This window comes from Odocoileus virginianus, chromosome 13, assembly GCF_023699985.2.
Source record: "Odocoileus virginianus isolate 20LAN1187 ecotype Illinois chromosome 13, Ovbor_1.2, whole genome shotgun sequence".
Classification (NCBI taxonomy): domain Eukaryota; kingdom Metazoa; phylum Chordata; class Mammalia; order Artiodactyla; family Cervidae; genus Odocoileus; species Odocoileus virginianus.
In genome coordinates this window covers 7299085-7314507 of record NC_069686.1, presented here as the reverse complement: position 1 = coordinate 7314507, position 15423 = coordinate 7299085, and the positions used below count along the sequence as shown (strand labels likewise).

Genomic DNA, 15423 nt, shown 5'->3' with positions numbered 1-15423 from the left:
GGGGGGACCGGGATGGGGAATACATGTAAATCCATGGCTAATTCATTTCAATGTATGACAAAAACTACTGTAATGATGTAAAGTAATTAGCCTCCAACTAATAAAAATAAATGGAAAAAAAATTAAAAATAATTGAATACTAAAAGTTGAACAGCATAAATTTTCTAGACTCCATTTAGACCTACTTATTATTGAATTTTCTCTGCTTCATTTTAACTTAATTGTTGAGCAAGTTTAGGAAAGTCTGTCTGACTTTCATCTTAAGTAAAAACATGGAAAAGGTAAAAGAAAAATAAAAGGCATCTTATTTTAGAAAAACAATCCCCATTAAAATAGTTTTCTTTTTCAGGTCTCTGTTGCAACAGGATAGGAAGGAGTTTCAAGTTATTTTTATTTGGAATTTGATATTAAGATGTTACCAATATTTAGAATAGCATAAAATAGATTTAGGATCTTGGTGAGTATCTGGCAAAGTGAACAGTATTGACATTGACTACTTGCTACAGTGTTGTGACCTAGAGCTGGTCTAGAGATACCTTGTTAGTCAAGAAGTATTCTATATAATTCTTTGATAGGAGACAATCATTAGCTACTCACACCTTCATTAAACTAGATAGAGAACCTAAGAATTCTTGTTGTTGCTCCTTAGGCAAAGAAGTTTGGGGAAAAAAAGTTTGACTCCTTTTGTTATCAAGAAGCAGGCAGAAGCCTTTTTCTGGGTTATGATATTTTAGAAAATTAGGTGATCTGAGTTGGTAAATTAACCTTAGTGCATCACTTTTGAACAGTTTTAAAAATGCTATCTTTGCTACTCAGCCACCTGGCCAGTCAATTTGTCATTTTAAGTTCACAGATCCCTTAGCTGGTGGTCTAATGGAATAAACTTGCTTTATAAGACATTAGTTTTAATAGAGGTCATTAACTTCATTGCATAGGTACACTTCAGAGATTGAAAAGTGCTAACATTGCATCTTCAATATCTACTTTACAAATAGTAGTTAAGGACATTATTAGATCTTGGGTTGTCTCTTATATGGTTATCATCTTTCTCATGTGGCCTCTCATCTTCTACATTTGTTCCTGTCCAAAAAAACAAAGTGCTTTTTGAACATACATAAAAAATATCATGATACATCAGGTCACAACTTCAAAGTACTTCCCATTACTTTTAGAATAGAATTCAGCCTCCTTACCTTGGTTTTGTATGGTATGGTTGACAACAAATTATCCCTTAAGAGTTAGCTCATGGCATTCACTTATTCTTGAGGCTCCAGCAACATCTGACTTTCTTTAATTTCTCTAACCTGCAGGCTCTCCCTGACCAGATCTATTCGCATAATATTCTCTGTCAATGTGATTTTCCTAAGTGTTCACATGACTGAGTTCTCATCCTCAGGTTTCAGTCTGTCACCTATTCAGAGGTATTTTGGGTCTGATTGAGTACCTGACTACTCAATCCATAATAGGTAGCTTTCTCCCTCCAATTACCTTCCATCATGGTACTCTTGATAATGCACTCCCTGAAAGGGATTCAGACCCAGCCACACTTCAGTTAGAACTTGAAGCCACAATCCTGACTTAGGAAGAGAGGCAAACTCACAGTCTTTTAATTGGAGCCACGCAGCCAGTCTCAGGACTGACTGAAGCTCAGATGGAGGAGAAAGAATGGAGTGAGATGCAGCCTGACAGGCAAAGAACAAATGATTAGCATAGGATGCCTGTGAGAGTTACAAGCAGGCAGGCAAGGGAATGCATCCCTGAGAACAAAGAGGGCTACATTTTTATAACCAAAGAACACCTTCTTCCTCATTTTGGGTAGACATCAAAGCTCACGTCAGTAGTTCCTCCTTTGATCTTATATGGTTTAACTGGGACTGGCATCAGTTCAGTTCAGTTCAGTCACTCAGTCGTGTTCCACTCTTTGTGACCCCATGGACTGCAGCATGCCAGGCTTCCCTGTCCATCACCAACTCCTGGAGTTTACCCAAACTCATGTCCATTGAGTCGGTGATGCCATCCAACCATCTCATCCTCTGTCATCCCCTTCTCCTCCTGCCTTCAATCTTTCCCAGCATCAGGGTCTTTTCAAATGAGTCAGCTCTTCTCATGAGGTGGCCAGAGTATTGGAGTTTCAGCTTCAGCATCAGTCCTTCCAATGAACACCCAGGACTGATCTCCTTTAGGATGGACTGGTTGGATCTCCTTGAAGTCCAGGGACTCTCAAGAGTCTTCTCCAGCACCACAGTTCAAAAGCAGCAGTTCTTTGGCGCTCAGCTTTCTTTATAGTTCAACTTTCACATCCATACATGACTATTAGCCATAGGCTTGACTAGAAAGATTTTGTTGGCAAAAATGTTTCTGCTTTTTGGTATGTCTATGCTTTTTGGTAATGTTTCTGCTTTTTAATATACTGTCGAGGTTGGTCATAATTTTCCTTCCAAGGAGTAAGCATCTTTTAATTTCATGGCTTCAGGTACCATCTGCAGTGACTTTGGAGCCCAAAAAATTAAAGTCAGCCACTGTTTCCACTGTTTCCCCATCTATTTGCCATGAAGTGATGGGACTGGATGCCATGATCTTTGTTTTTTGAATGTTGAGCTTTAAGCCAACTTTTTCACTCTCCTCTTTCACTTTCATCAAGAGGCATTTTAGTTCTTCTTCACTTTCTGCCATAAGGATGGTATCATCTGCCTATCTGAGGTTATTGATATTTCTCCTGGCAATCTTGATTCCAGCTTGTGCTTCTTCCAGCCCAGCATTTCTCATGATGTACTCTGTGTATAAGTTAAATAAGCAGGGTGACAATATACAGCCTTGACGTACTCCTTTCCTGATTTGGAACCAGTCTGTTTTTCCATGTCCAGTTCTAACCGTTGCTTTCTGACCTGCATACAGATTTCTCAGGTAGTCAGGTCAGGTGGTCTGGTATTCCCATCTCTTTCAGAATTTTCACAGTTTGTTGTGATCCAAACAGTCAAAGGCTTTGGCATAGTCAATACAGCAGAAATAGATGCTTTTTGGAATTCTCTTGCTTTTTCAATGATCCAGTGGGACTGGCATGGACCTGTTTAATTCATATATGTATTAGCAAAAGGATGATAACATATACTAAAATATCCTATATACATAATAAATATTTATCTCTGGTATCAGTCTAATATCCCCTTTCACCTAGTTTCTTTCCCCTTTCACCTATATTCCTATCTTGGCTACATGTAGGAATGCAGTTGTCAGGGTCTGTTATCTTATAAATCTCCCAGGTTGAATGCAGGTCTTATATCCATTTTCCTGCAGTAATGACCTAAATAAGTCTGTTTAGGTTTAGAATTTCTGATTGTTGCTTAGCTGCCACATGTTCTTGACATTTTCTGGTTGGTGTATAGCTTATGGTAAATTCCTGAAATTCCTCTCTATCCTACCTTAGTGGGATTTCTAGCTGTGTAACTATCTTATTATATTCTTATCACTCTGGGACTTTTCTTCATAACACTAGTCATAAGTTATAATTAGGATTTTAGTTATTTATATATGTCATGGCTCTCTTGCTGAATTCCAGCATCTTAAGGGCAGACTCCATATACATCTCTTTTGGTCACTGATGTGTAACAGAAGCATGGGTCAAAAATATGTTTTGAATATATACTGTTTTGTACTAAGTTTTATAAACTTCTGTCTTCATGCAGATCCTCTGAGAGCCTTCAAGGTTTAATTTGTAGGTTCTGATAGTTTTCTGACCTTGGAAGCCCCTTTTGATGGAGCATCTCAAGGGATTAGTGTTTCTTAAATTATGCATTTTTTTTTTTTCCTAACTGGAGATGATTCCTCACGTGATCATTTAGGTGTATCATGCACACATTGTAATTTTATAAATATAATTCATCCAACTAGTAATTAGTATTTTTTGCATTAATGGTGTTCTGAGAAAATATAATCTCAAAGAAGAAGCTAACATGATATTTGTCCCCTGGGGATATGCTATTAATGAGAAATCAGGAAATATTCCAATAAATAACTAAAAATACCAGATACTGTTACTTAGAAATATAATAATTTACTAGAGAGAATTAATGAGCAAACTAAATTTATTCTCTTATATAGGGTGATGAGTCATGAAATAGAGTCATCATAAACAAAAAATACTTGCATATATTGTCTCAATATTGTCTCAATATTTAGTCTCAATAGGCTTGGGTTTTTTGTTTCTGGTTTATTTAGCATTAAGTTGCATGTATATGTGTGTCTCTGCATGTTTTCTCAGGCAAGCTATCTTATGCTTAGGAAAATGATACCACAGTACTTATGCATGAAAAGGAACTGATGGCTTTGTTGCTGTTCAGTCTCTCAGTCGTGTCTGACTCTTTGCAACCCCATGGACGGTAGCAACCAGGCTTCCCTATCCTTCACTATCTCCTGGAGTTTGCTCAGACTCATATCCATTGAGTTGTTCTTGCCATCCAACCGCCTCATTCTCTGTCTCCCCCTTCTCCTCCTTCCCTCAATCTTTCACATCATGAGAGTCTTTTCCAATGAGTGGGCTCTTTGCATCAGGTGACCAAATTATCGGAGTTCAGCATTAGTCCTTCCGATAAATATTCAGGGTTGATTTCATTTAAGATTGACTGGTTTGATCTCCTTGCTGGCCAAGGAACTCTCAAGAGTCTTCTACAACCACAACTTGAAAGCATCAATTCTTTACCACTCAGCCTTCTTTATGGTCCATCTCTCACATCTGTATATGACTACTGGAAAAATAATAACTTTGATTATACAGACCTTTTGTCAGTAAAGTAATTTCTCTGCATTTTAGTATGGTGTATAGGTGGTTTGTCATAGCTTTCTTTCCCAAGGAACAAGTATCTTTTAATTTCATGATTGCAGTTACCATCATCAGTGATTCTGGAGATCAAGAAAATAAAGTCTGTCATTGTTTACACTTTTTCATCTTCTATTTGCCATGAAGTAATGGGAGCAGATGGCATGATCTTCATTTTTTGAATGTTGAGTTTTAAGCCAGCTTTTTCACTCTCCTCTTTCACCTTCTTCAAGAAGCTCTTGTAGTTTCTCTTTGCTTTCTGCCATTAAGGAGATGTCATCTGCCTATCTGAAGCTATTGATACTTCTCTCGACAATCTTGATTCCAGCCTGTGAATCATCTAGGTTGGCATTTCACATGATGTACTCTGCATAGAAGTCAAATAAGCAGGGTAGCAATATACAGCTGTGACATACTCCTTTCCCTATTTGGAACCAGTATGTTGTTCCATGTACAGTTCTAACTGTTGCTTCTTAACCTGCATACAAGTTTCTTAGGAGACAGATAAGGTGGTCTGGTATTCCCACCTATTTAAGAATTTTCCACAGTTTGTTGTCATCCACACAGCCAAAGTTTTTAGCATAGTCAATGAGGCAGAAGTATGTTTTTCTCGAATTCTCTTGTGTTTTCTATGGTCTGATGGATTTTGGCAATTTGATCTCTGGTTCCTCTGCCTCTTCTAAACATAGCTTGTTCATCTGGAAGCTCTTGTCTCATGTACTGTTGAAGTCTAACTTGAAGGACGTTGAGCATTACATTGCTAGCAGGGGAGGTGAGTGCAATTTTGTGAATCAAAATATTGAATATTCTTTGGCATTGGAATGAAAACTGATCTTTTCCAGTCCTGTGACCAGTGCTATTTTCCAAATTTGCTGGCATATTGAGTGCAGCACTATCACAGCACCATGTTTTAGGATTTGAAATAGCTCAGCTGCAATTCCATCACTTCCACTAGCTTTGTTCATAATAATGCTTCCTAAGTCCTTACTTGACTTCACGCTCCAGAATATATGGTCCTACGTGATTGACTACACCATGGTGGTTATCCAGGTCATTAAGATCTTTTTTGTATAGATCTTCTGTGTATTCTTGCCACCTCTTCTTAATATCTTCTGCCTTTGTTAGGTTCATATTGTTTTTGTCCTTTATTGTGCCCATCTTTGCATGAAAATATTCCCTTGGTATCTCTAATTTTTTTTTGAAGAGATCTCTAGTGTTTCCCATTCTATTGTTTTCCTCTATTTCTTTCATTGTTCATTTAAGAAAGTTTTCTTATTTCTCCTTGCTAATTTCCAAACTCTGCATTCATGTGGATATGTCTTCCCTTTTTTCCTTTGCCTTTTGCTTCTTTTATTTTCTCAGCTATTTGCAAGGCCTCCTCCTTTTGCCTTTTGTATTTATTTTTCTTGGGAATGGTTTCAATCACCACCTCCTGTACAATGTCATGAACCTCCCTCCATAGTTCTTCAGGCACTCTGTCTATCAGATCTTAGATCCTGAATCTATTTCTCACTTTCACTGTATAATCATAAGGGATTTGATTTAGATCATAGCTGAATGTCCTAGTGGTTTTCCTCTACTTTCTTCGATTTCTTCTACTGTCTTTAAGTCTGAATTTGGCAATAAGGGTTTTATAATCTGAGCTATTGTCAGCTCCCAGTCCTGTTTTTGTAACTCTATCTTTGACTGAAAGAATATAATCAGTTTGATTTTGGTGTTGGCCCTCTGGTGATATCCATGAGTAGAATTATCTTTTGTGTTGTTGAAAATGGTTTTTGCTATGACCAGTGCGTTCTCTTGGAAAAGCTTGTTAGCCTTTGTCCTGCTTCATTTTGTAGTCTAAGGCAAATCTTGCCTGTTACTTCAGGATTTCTTGACTTCCTCTTTTTGCATTCTATCCCCTGTGATGAAAAGGGCATCCTTTTTTTTTTCCTTTGGTGTTAGTTCTGGAAGGTCTTGTAGGTCTGTTTGGAATGGTTATATCTATTTGTGTTTATCATATAAGGGATTAAAATTGAGAAATTAAATATATTCATTTAACATAATTATGAACAAAATAACAATTTTTAAAAAAAAATTTCTAAAAAGAAAAAAGAACATTGTTTTATATTATTCCAAGCCTATTTAATGTCTTTTTTTAAAAGAAAGATATTTTTATATATGCTTCTATTCAATTTGTTGCAAAGTGTTGATTTAAAGTATATGAAGAATAAGAGTGGAAAATGCAAATAACATCTTATGAATATAGTTTGACTTCCTAGACTACCTGTCTTAGGTACTTTATAATGTAAAATATACAACAATTTGTATAACCATTGTTCTAATAAGTATTATGTGGGGTAGTTGTTGCTTGAGTAGTTATAAACACTATTTCTACAAACATGTTTTCACGCTTCATGGTACATGTTAGCCAGAGTTTCTCTGAAGTATATGCCAAGATGTGAAAATATTGGGTTGCACAACATGTACAGTTACCAATGGAATGTCCAACTGTTTTCCAAATTGGTTTTCTACTTTCATACTTGTATTAACAGGCTATGGATAGTCCCATTCCTCTATATTCTAATCTATAAATTTAATGGATTCTAATCAACAAAATTAATCAGCCAATTAATTTTTTCTTTTGTGGTGGGTATAAAGTGTTATCTCATTGTAATATTAGCTTGTCACCCTCTTATTATTAACAGGGTTGTGCATTTTTTCATGTGTTTCATGGACTATTTGTGCTTCCTCTTTAAGATGCTTATTAAATCCAGTAAAGAGTTCTTTATAAATTTTAGTATATGAAACTGTAATAGTTTTATCTGTGCATATGTCACAAATACCTTCCTTAAGTTTGTGATTTGTATTTACGGTACCTATGAATTAATTGACATCTCTAATTGTATTATAGTAAACTGTTAAATTTCTTTATTGTTTGTATCTTTTCTTGGTTAAAAATGTCTTCTCTACTCCAAAGTCTCAAAGATAGTTTCCAAAATTTTTTCCTTGAAATTTTGGTTTAGGCTTTCATATTTAAACTTTTAGTATTCCTGAAGTTGATTTTGGTTTATGTCAGGAAGAATGGGTTTAATTTTAGAATTTTTTTTCACTTTTTGCTTTATATATTTTATCTGCTTATATTAATAAGCATAAAATGTTTGAGTTATGACAATTATAACAACTTACTGGTGTCTATTGGTCTTAAGTCTAGTGTGTTAAATTTAAACATGAGGACTTTCTTACTTAGATTGGAATTTTCCACACACACATATATATATATATATATTTTTTTTTTTCTTCCAATAACCTTAGTCCACCTGATGTCATCCTCTTTTAGGTATTTCCCTTATATTTAGCATATCTTTGGATTTCTTTCTCTTAAGAAAACAGAAATGGCCTATCAATTTTTTATATTTTATAAGGGTCTTTTAGTTATTTGTGTTAATTAGATTACTGGTTGGAGAAGGGCATGGCAACCCACTCCAGTGTTCTAGCCTAGAGAACTCCATGGACAGAGGAGCCTGGCAGGCTGCAGGTCATGGGATTGCAAAGAGTCAGACATGGGACTGAGTGACTAATGCACACAGATATTTGAATTTAGATCTGATGCTTGGACTATGGGCTTTTTGTCTTTTTTTTTTTTTTTCTTTCTTTCAGTTTTAACAGCATGACTAATAGATTTATTTTTTTAAAAAATGCTATGTAGAGTGATGAGAACAGAAGCCAAATGATATGAGTTGTGTAGTAACGGTAGGTGAGAGAAAAGAGGGAACAGATGCAGAGTCTCTCCTGAACTAATTGTTATGTACAGAAGATAAAAATAACTGCAGGAAGATGTGGGAATCAAGGGACTGCTTTTCCCATTTTTAAGATGTGAGAAACTTAACTGTGTATAAATGTGATTAGGAGTAATACAAATGAGAGACAGGTGTTGAATATATGTAAGGAAGCAAAGTTATTTGATGGTGTAAAACTCTTGATTGGGCCGGATGTCATAAAATTCTGTGCCAGAGTAGAGCAATTTCCCTTTACCAGTGCCCTTTATGGAGTTCTCCACAAAGAGGAGAGAGGTTCCAGAGGACATGCATGTGGATGTAGTAAGGGCTGTAGATCTGTAGCAGGCTCTTAAGGTCTCACTTAAGAGACCTTCACTTCATGGCTGCTGTCCTTTTCTGTAAGCACCTAGTTTGTCTGCTGAGAATGACATTATTGATAGTATATCTGGCTGGAGCTTTGAGGGCATTTGGAAATTAATATCACAATGTTGTTGGCAAGTTCCAGGATGACAAGCATGGAATCCCAATTTAATTTTCTAATTTGGTGTATGTTTATCAACACATTTACATGAGCTTCTCTTATCTGAAGTTGTCTATTTTAAAAAAATCTTCAAATAATTAACTCTAATATTTTGGCCTTTTTTCTAGATATTAGGTATATAATTTTGATCTTATTCTCAAAGAGGACCAAGTGGTTTTGAGCTTACAATATTGTCACTGAGAGAATTGCATCTTCCCTTTCTCTGGCATCTCTTCCTGGAGCTTAGTTCAAGTCCAACATGACATAGGAACTATAGATATTGAGCAACTGGGTCATGATAATATAGTATACTCTTATTTTCTTTCCTAACTTTTGTAGTAAAAATCTAAGTATTCTCAATGTATGTATTTAGTTCTAAGGACTGTGAATGCCTCTGGGATTAAAATGATACATGGCTGATACCCTTGCCTGGGAAATAGGTACTGGAAGAGGGAGAGGGGGCTGGGACTTGTGGGTGGCTAGTAATGTTCCTTTTCTTGACCTGAGTGCCAATGACATGGTGTGCTCACTTTGAAAGTTCATTGAGAGGTAAGCCCATGTTGTGTGCACTGTTTGTATTATGATATACATACAGAAATACAGGTGTATGGGAGCCAACGCTACATAATGTACACTGTAAACATGGGTATATAGGGATGTGTAGATAGTATTTATGTAAATATAATCAGGGTTACGTTAGAGAGATGTATAGGATGCTGTGAGATTACTCCACTGAGATTGTTACCTTAAATGCTAGGCTTCCCTGGTGGTTCAGGTGGTAAATGTCTCCAGTAATCTCCTAATCATCAGATGCAATGGCTTATTTTGAGCAAATATTGTCTGTAAACTTTTTGACCACCACCATCTTCACATGCTGTGTTTCCTTTGATTCTGAGCTCTGGATCTATGTATAACCTAGTATATCTTGTCTTTCAGTCTCTAATTCATGAAGGACCCATTTCCCCCTGAATTTTCAGCAGCCATTGCTGCCTAGATAACTCGTAAGGTCATCTTTCCTGTCTCGTTCTCTTCACCATGCCTCAGATCAAAATTCAAAGCTGCCAGCTAGCCACATCTATTCATAATGAAAATGTGTCTTCTTCTCTTGTCCTTCTTTCTCATTGTGCCTTCGTGTAAAAACCCTATCAACCTATCCATTTCTGATCCTGCAAGGTGTCTGCCATTCTTTTGCAAAGGGAAACATGTTAGTAATCACTCAGAAGATGCCAATTTTTCTAGGAAATGTTGTCATCAACAAACTCTTTGCATTGTTTAGTAGCCAGTTTCAGGGAAAAATGTTAGTGATGGAAGTGATTTGTGAGTGAGAAGTATATGTCATTATCCAATTGTTATGCTTGTAGCCAGGAAAAAGGTTAGAATCTTTAGATATTGTGTGTGTGTGTGTGTGTGTGTGTGTGTGTGTGTGTGATGAAGGCACACTGTATTTGTTTTGGGTTTTGAGGTTGATAGGTACTTGAGTATAGTTTTTCTTTTTTTCTTAGTAACTTTTAATAGATAAAATTCTATTACATTCACAGGTTTTCTATTTTTCATTTCCTAAGAAGAGCATGGCAACCCACTCCAGTATTCTTGCCTGGAGAATCCCATGGCCAAGGAGCCTAATGGGCTACAGTCCATGGGGTTGCAAAGAGTTGGATATGACTGAGTGACTCACACTGTCACCTACTTTCACTTTCAAGTACCATCTTGACTTTTCAGAAAATCCTAAGCTGATATATGGATATTATCTCTTACTCACCTTGGCTTTCAAGGTGAGAAGTCAGCATTTGTTGAAAATCAGAGGTGACTTCTGATGATGAAAAATAAGTCTACAATATTACCTGAAACTTGCTTATTACAGTTACATATGTATTTGAAACACAGTGAGAAGATACTTCATGCAGGGAACACAAATGTGAGAGAACACCTTTATTCTTGTTTCAGAAGACATAATCTGGTTTTAGAAAAGGTAGAGGAACCAGAGATCAAATTGCCAACATCCACTGGATCATCAAAAAAGCAAGAGTGTTCCAGAAAAAATCTATTTCTGTTGTATTGACTATGCCAAAGCCTTTGACTGTGTGGATCACAATAAACTGTGGAAAATTCTTCAAGAGATGGGAATACCAGACCACCTGACCTGCCTCTTGAGAAACCTGTATGCAGATCAGGAAGGAACAGTTAGAACTGGACATGGAACAACAGACTGGTTCCAAATAGGAAAAGGAGTACATCAAGGCTGTATATTGTCACCCTGCTTATTTAACTTATATGCAGAGTACATCATGAGAAAGGCTGGGCTGGAAGAATCACAAGCTGGAATCAAGATTGCCAGGAGAAATACCAATAACCTCAGATATGCTGATGACACTACTCTTATGGCAGAAAGTGAAGAGGAACTAAAAAGCCTCTTGATGAAAGTGAAAGAGGAGAGTGAAAAAGTTGGCTTAAAGCTCAACATTCAGAAAACTAAGATCATGGCATCTGGTCCCATCATGTCATGGAAAATAGATGGGGAAACAGTGGAAACAGTGGCTGACTTTATTTTTTTGTGCTCCAAAATCAGAGCAGATGGTGATTGCAGCCATGAGATTAAAAGACGCTTACTCCTTGGGAGGAAAGTTATGACCAACCTAGACAGCATATTAAAAAGCAGAGACATTACTTTGTCAGCGAAGGTCCATCTAGTCAAGGCTATGGTTTTTCCAGTGGTCATGTATGGATGTGAGAGTTGGACTATAAAGAAAGCTGAGCACCAAAGAATTGATGCTTTTCAACTGTGGTGTTGGAGAAGACTCTTGAGAGTCCCTTGAACTGCAAGGAAATCCAACCAGTCCATCCTAAAGGAGATCAGTCCTGCGTGTTCATTGGCAGGACTGATGCTGAATCTGAAACTCCAATACTTTGGCCACCTGATGTGAAGAGCTGACTCATTTGAAAAGACCCTGATGCTGGGAAAGATTGAGGGCAGGAGGAGAAGGGGATGAAAGAGGATGAGATGGCTGGATGGCATCACTGACTCGATGGACATGAGTTTGAGTAAACTCTGGGAGTTTGTGATGGACAGGGAGGCCTGGCATTCTGCAGTTCATGGGGTTGCAAAGAGTGGGTCACGACAGAGCGACTGAACTGAACAGAAAACAGTATTTCTGGTGTTTCAAGGTCTCTATTACTTTTTACAATAATATAAATCTTAAATTCAGAAAAATATTTTGGTTAATATCAGGAGGAAAAATCTTATTAAAGTTTATTTTGTGTTTGGCTAACACAATAGTGATTATCATCATTATTCAGGCTTTTGTAAAAATACCACACAATTGTGATGAGGTAAAAGCTTAAATATTTTAAGGCCAGAAATATGAATTAGGCAATTTCCTTCTAGAAAATGACAGTAAAAACTAGTTCAAATTTGCAAAATATTATTGATATTCACATGATATATGAATAGGAGGTCTCAGATTACACTTAAATATCATATTCTTATATATTATATAATCAAGTATATCTCTGATATTTGGAAAAGATACAAAGTTTTAGAAAAACTCTGATAATAGCTTATGAGATGCATAGTATTTTACAAGACAGTCATTTAAGTAAGATCTGAAAGGCTTAAACTAATATCCTCCTTAGTGTGGAGGTGGTACTTGGAGGGTAATTCAGGTGTAGGTGTGAAGAAATGATATTCTGGCTGAAGATGTTCCCTGGAGTGTATTGTTCCATTCCAGGTATTAGTTCAGTATAAGAGAGAAACAGAAATACTAAGAGATAGCTAACTAGGTAGGTATATAAGAAAAGACATTCTAAGAGTATTCAGTATTAAGTGACATAACAGAGGGGTCATTGCTTATCTACAGATTGTTCTTTCTGCTTCTGAACTTGAATTCAGGAGTTGTACTTGTTTAAAATGTGTGCAATACTTTAAGTCAGGGTGCTACTATAAGAAGTAGAATGTTGTCATTATTGTTCAGTTGCCCCATCATGTCCAATTCTTTGCAACCCCATGGACTGCAGCCCACCAGATCTCCCTGTCCCTCACCATCTCCTGAAGTTGGCCCAAGTTCATGTCCATTGCATCAGTGATGCTATCAAGCCATCTCATCCTATGATGCCCTCTTCTCCTTCAGTGCTCAGTCTTTCCCAGCATCAGGGACTTTCCCAATGAGTCATCTATTCGCATCAGATGACCAAAATACTGGAGCTTCAGCTTCAGCATCAGTCCTTCCAGTGAGTATTCAGGGTTGATTTTCCTTAAGATTGACTGAATCTCCTTGCTTTCCAAGGGACTTTCAGGAGCCTCCTCCAACACTACAGTTCAAAGGCATCAATTCTTTGGCATTCTGCCAAAGGTGGATCTGTGATCCACCTATCACAACCTTATTTGACCACTGGGAAGACCATAGCCTTGACTATAGGGACCTTTGCCAGCAAAGTAATGTCTCTGCTTTTCAACACACTGTATAGGTTTGTCATAGCTTTCCTGCCAAGAAGCAATCGTCTTCTGATTTCATGGCTACAGTCATCATCCATAGTGGCTTTAGAGACCAAGAAGCGGAAATCTGTCACTACTTCCACCTTTTCCCCTTCTATTTGCCATGAAGTAATGGAGTCAAATGCCATGATCTTAGTTTTTGATATTTAATTTTAAGCCACCTCTCACTCTCCTCCTTCACCCTCACTAAGAGGCTCTTTAGTTCCTCTTTGCTTTCTGCCATTAGAAGTAGAATACTGGGCAAGTATTTAGAACAGGGTCTCCTGGACAAAAAGATGGGAACTGAATTATTGGAACTCAGGTGTATTTCTTTTTTTTGGTGTGTGTGTGTTGGGGGGGGGGAACCTAATCAATGATTCCTCCCAAATTGTATTTTTCTGTAACAGTGTTTGTCAACTTTGGCCTGATCCTCTGGCCTTCCTTCCAGAGTGACTTAAGGCCCTGAGGGCATGAGCACTTATGGACCAGGTGGATCTGGGCCCAGAGGCTCCAGGGGGTCTTGATACTTGCCCAGCAGCCCTCAGCCAGAGATGCATGTCATTCTTGCCCAAGGATTCCTAAAAAGTCCTTGCCACACAGATCTACAGAACAATCATTTGCAGGGGAGAGCCTCTCCTGGTGAATCCCACTGAACCCAAAGCTTGCCACATGCTTGCCCACTCACTTAATTCTCCCAAGCCTTATCTTCTGCGCACATGGGAACAAGGTGCTGCCTCAGGCAACTCTCAGGGATGTCTGGCTATAAACCATCCTTAGTGCCCACTGTTCTGAGCACTGAGTGTAGAAGTAACTGCTTCCTCTCTGACCCAACATCCTGAGATCAGCAGGGCAGCTGCACCCGTGGTGCCAGCAAGTTGGGCATCTGTAGGGCAGCTGTGTTTCTATTATGTGAGATCAAATTAGAACAGGAAATATCAGTTGACTTGATGAATCATCAACTAAACTAAAATTTCTCTTTTAAAAGACATACTAAATCTAAAGCCTGGAGCATGGCTTGAGTGGGGATCAAATATCTCCAGCTACGGATAGAGGAAAGATGAGGGGATCAGGGCAACTGAAAGGGTTCTCATACATGTTTTTTTAAAAATATATCTTCTACATTTAAACCTTGTATGAAAACACTAGAAGAGAAAACTAAACCAAACCAAACCAATGTAATGAAATAAGTCGGACCTCACTGACTGCATGCTTTGAAAGAGATCTGAGATCCTGACAAATGTCCATTTACCCCTAACTAAGTTAAAGAATTTGCTAAACAGAAACTATTCATTTCCTTTAAAAATGATGAGTTTTGTGGTAGGTAATTTCTGGTGTATTAGAGAGAATTTCTGTTTACATGGTAGCTGTGAAGATTAAAATGATACAGGGAACAATTACAGAATAAACTAACATAACGGAGTAGTTTTTTTCTTTTGTCTTGACAAATGATAAATGACAAAGTAGTCATTTGTCTTTATATAAAGCATTAGTTCCTGAATTGGGTTTAGAATGATTGTATTTATAAGGTAGCATGTATATGCAATCATACACACATACACACCCACACACATATGGAGACAATAGCCATTTGTGGAGTTAAACAGTGCTTTTACTCTAAGAGTTGCAACTTAATTTATTTCACTTGGGTTGAGGGAATTAAGTGTTCTGAGAAATGAGTTCTTTAGTTTGATGGTATTTAATTATTTTTTAACAAGAAATAAATGCTATAAAATAAGTGTAGGAAACAGCTATAGACTGTTACACCAAATGTGAAAAAAGTAACAAAGAATTTTGAAGGTCAAAAGACTGTGAGTATAATTTTCAAGAGGAAATGACAAGGACTAATGGATCATAAAGATCATAG

General features: G+C 37.3%; 1 non-coding gene across 1 annotated transcript; it reads right to left on the bottom strand.

Annotated features, from left to right (window-relative positions):
• Window positions 1-14309: 14309 nt before the first annotated feature.
• Window positions 14310-14443, bottom strand: LOC139038109 (small nucleolar RNA SNORA43). The gene has a single exon (XR_011491056.1). It is a non-coding gene; the product is annotated as a small nucleolar RNA SNORA43 (small nucleolar RNA).
• Window positions 14444-15423: the final 980 nt, after the last annotated feature.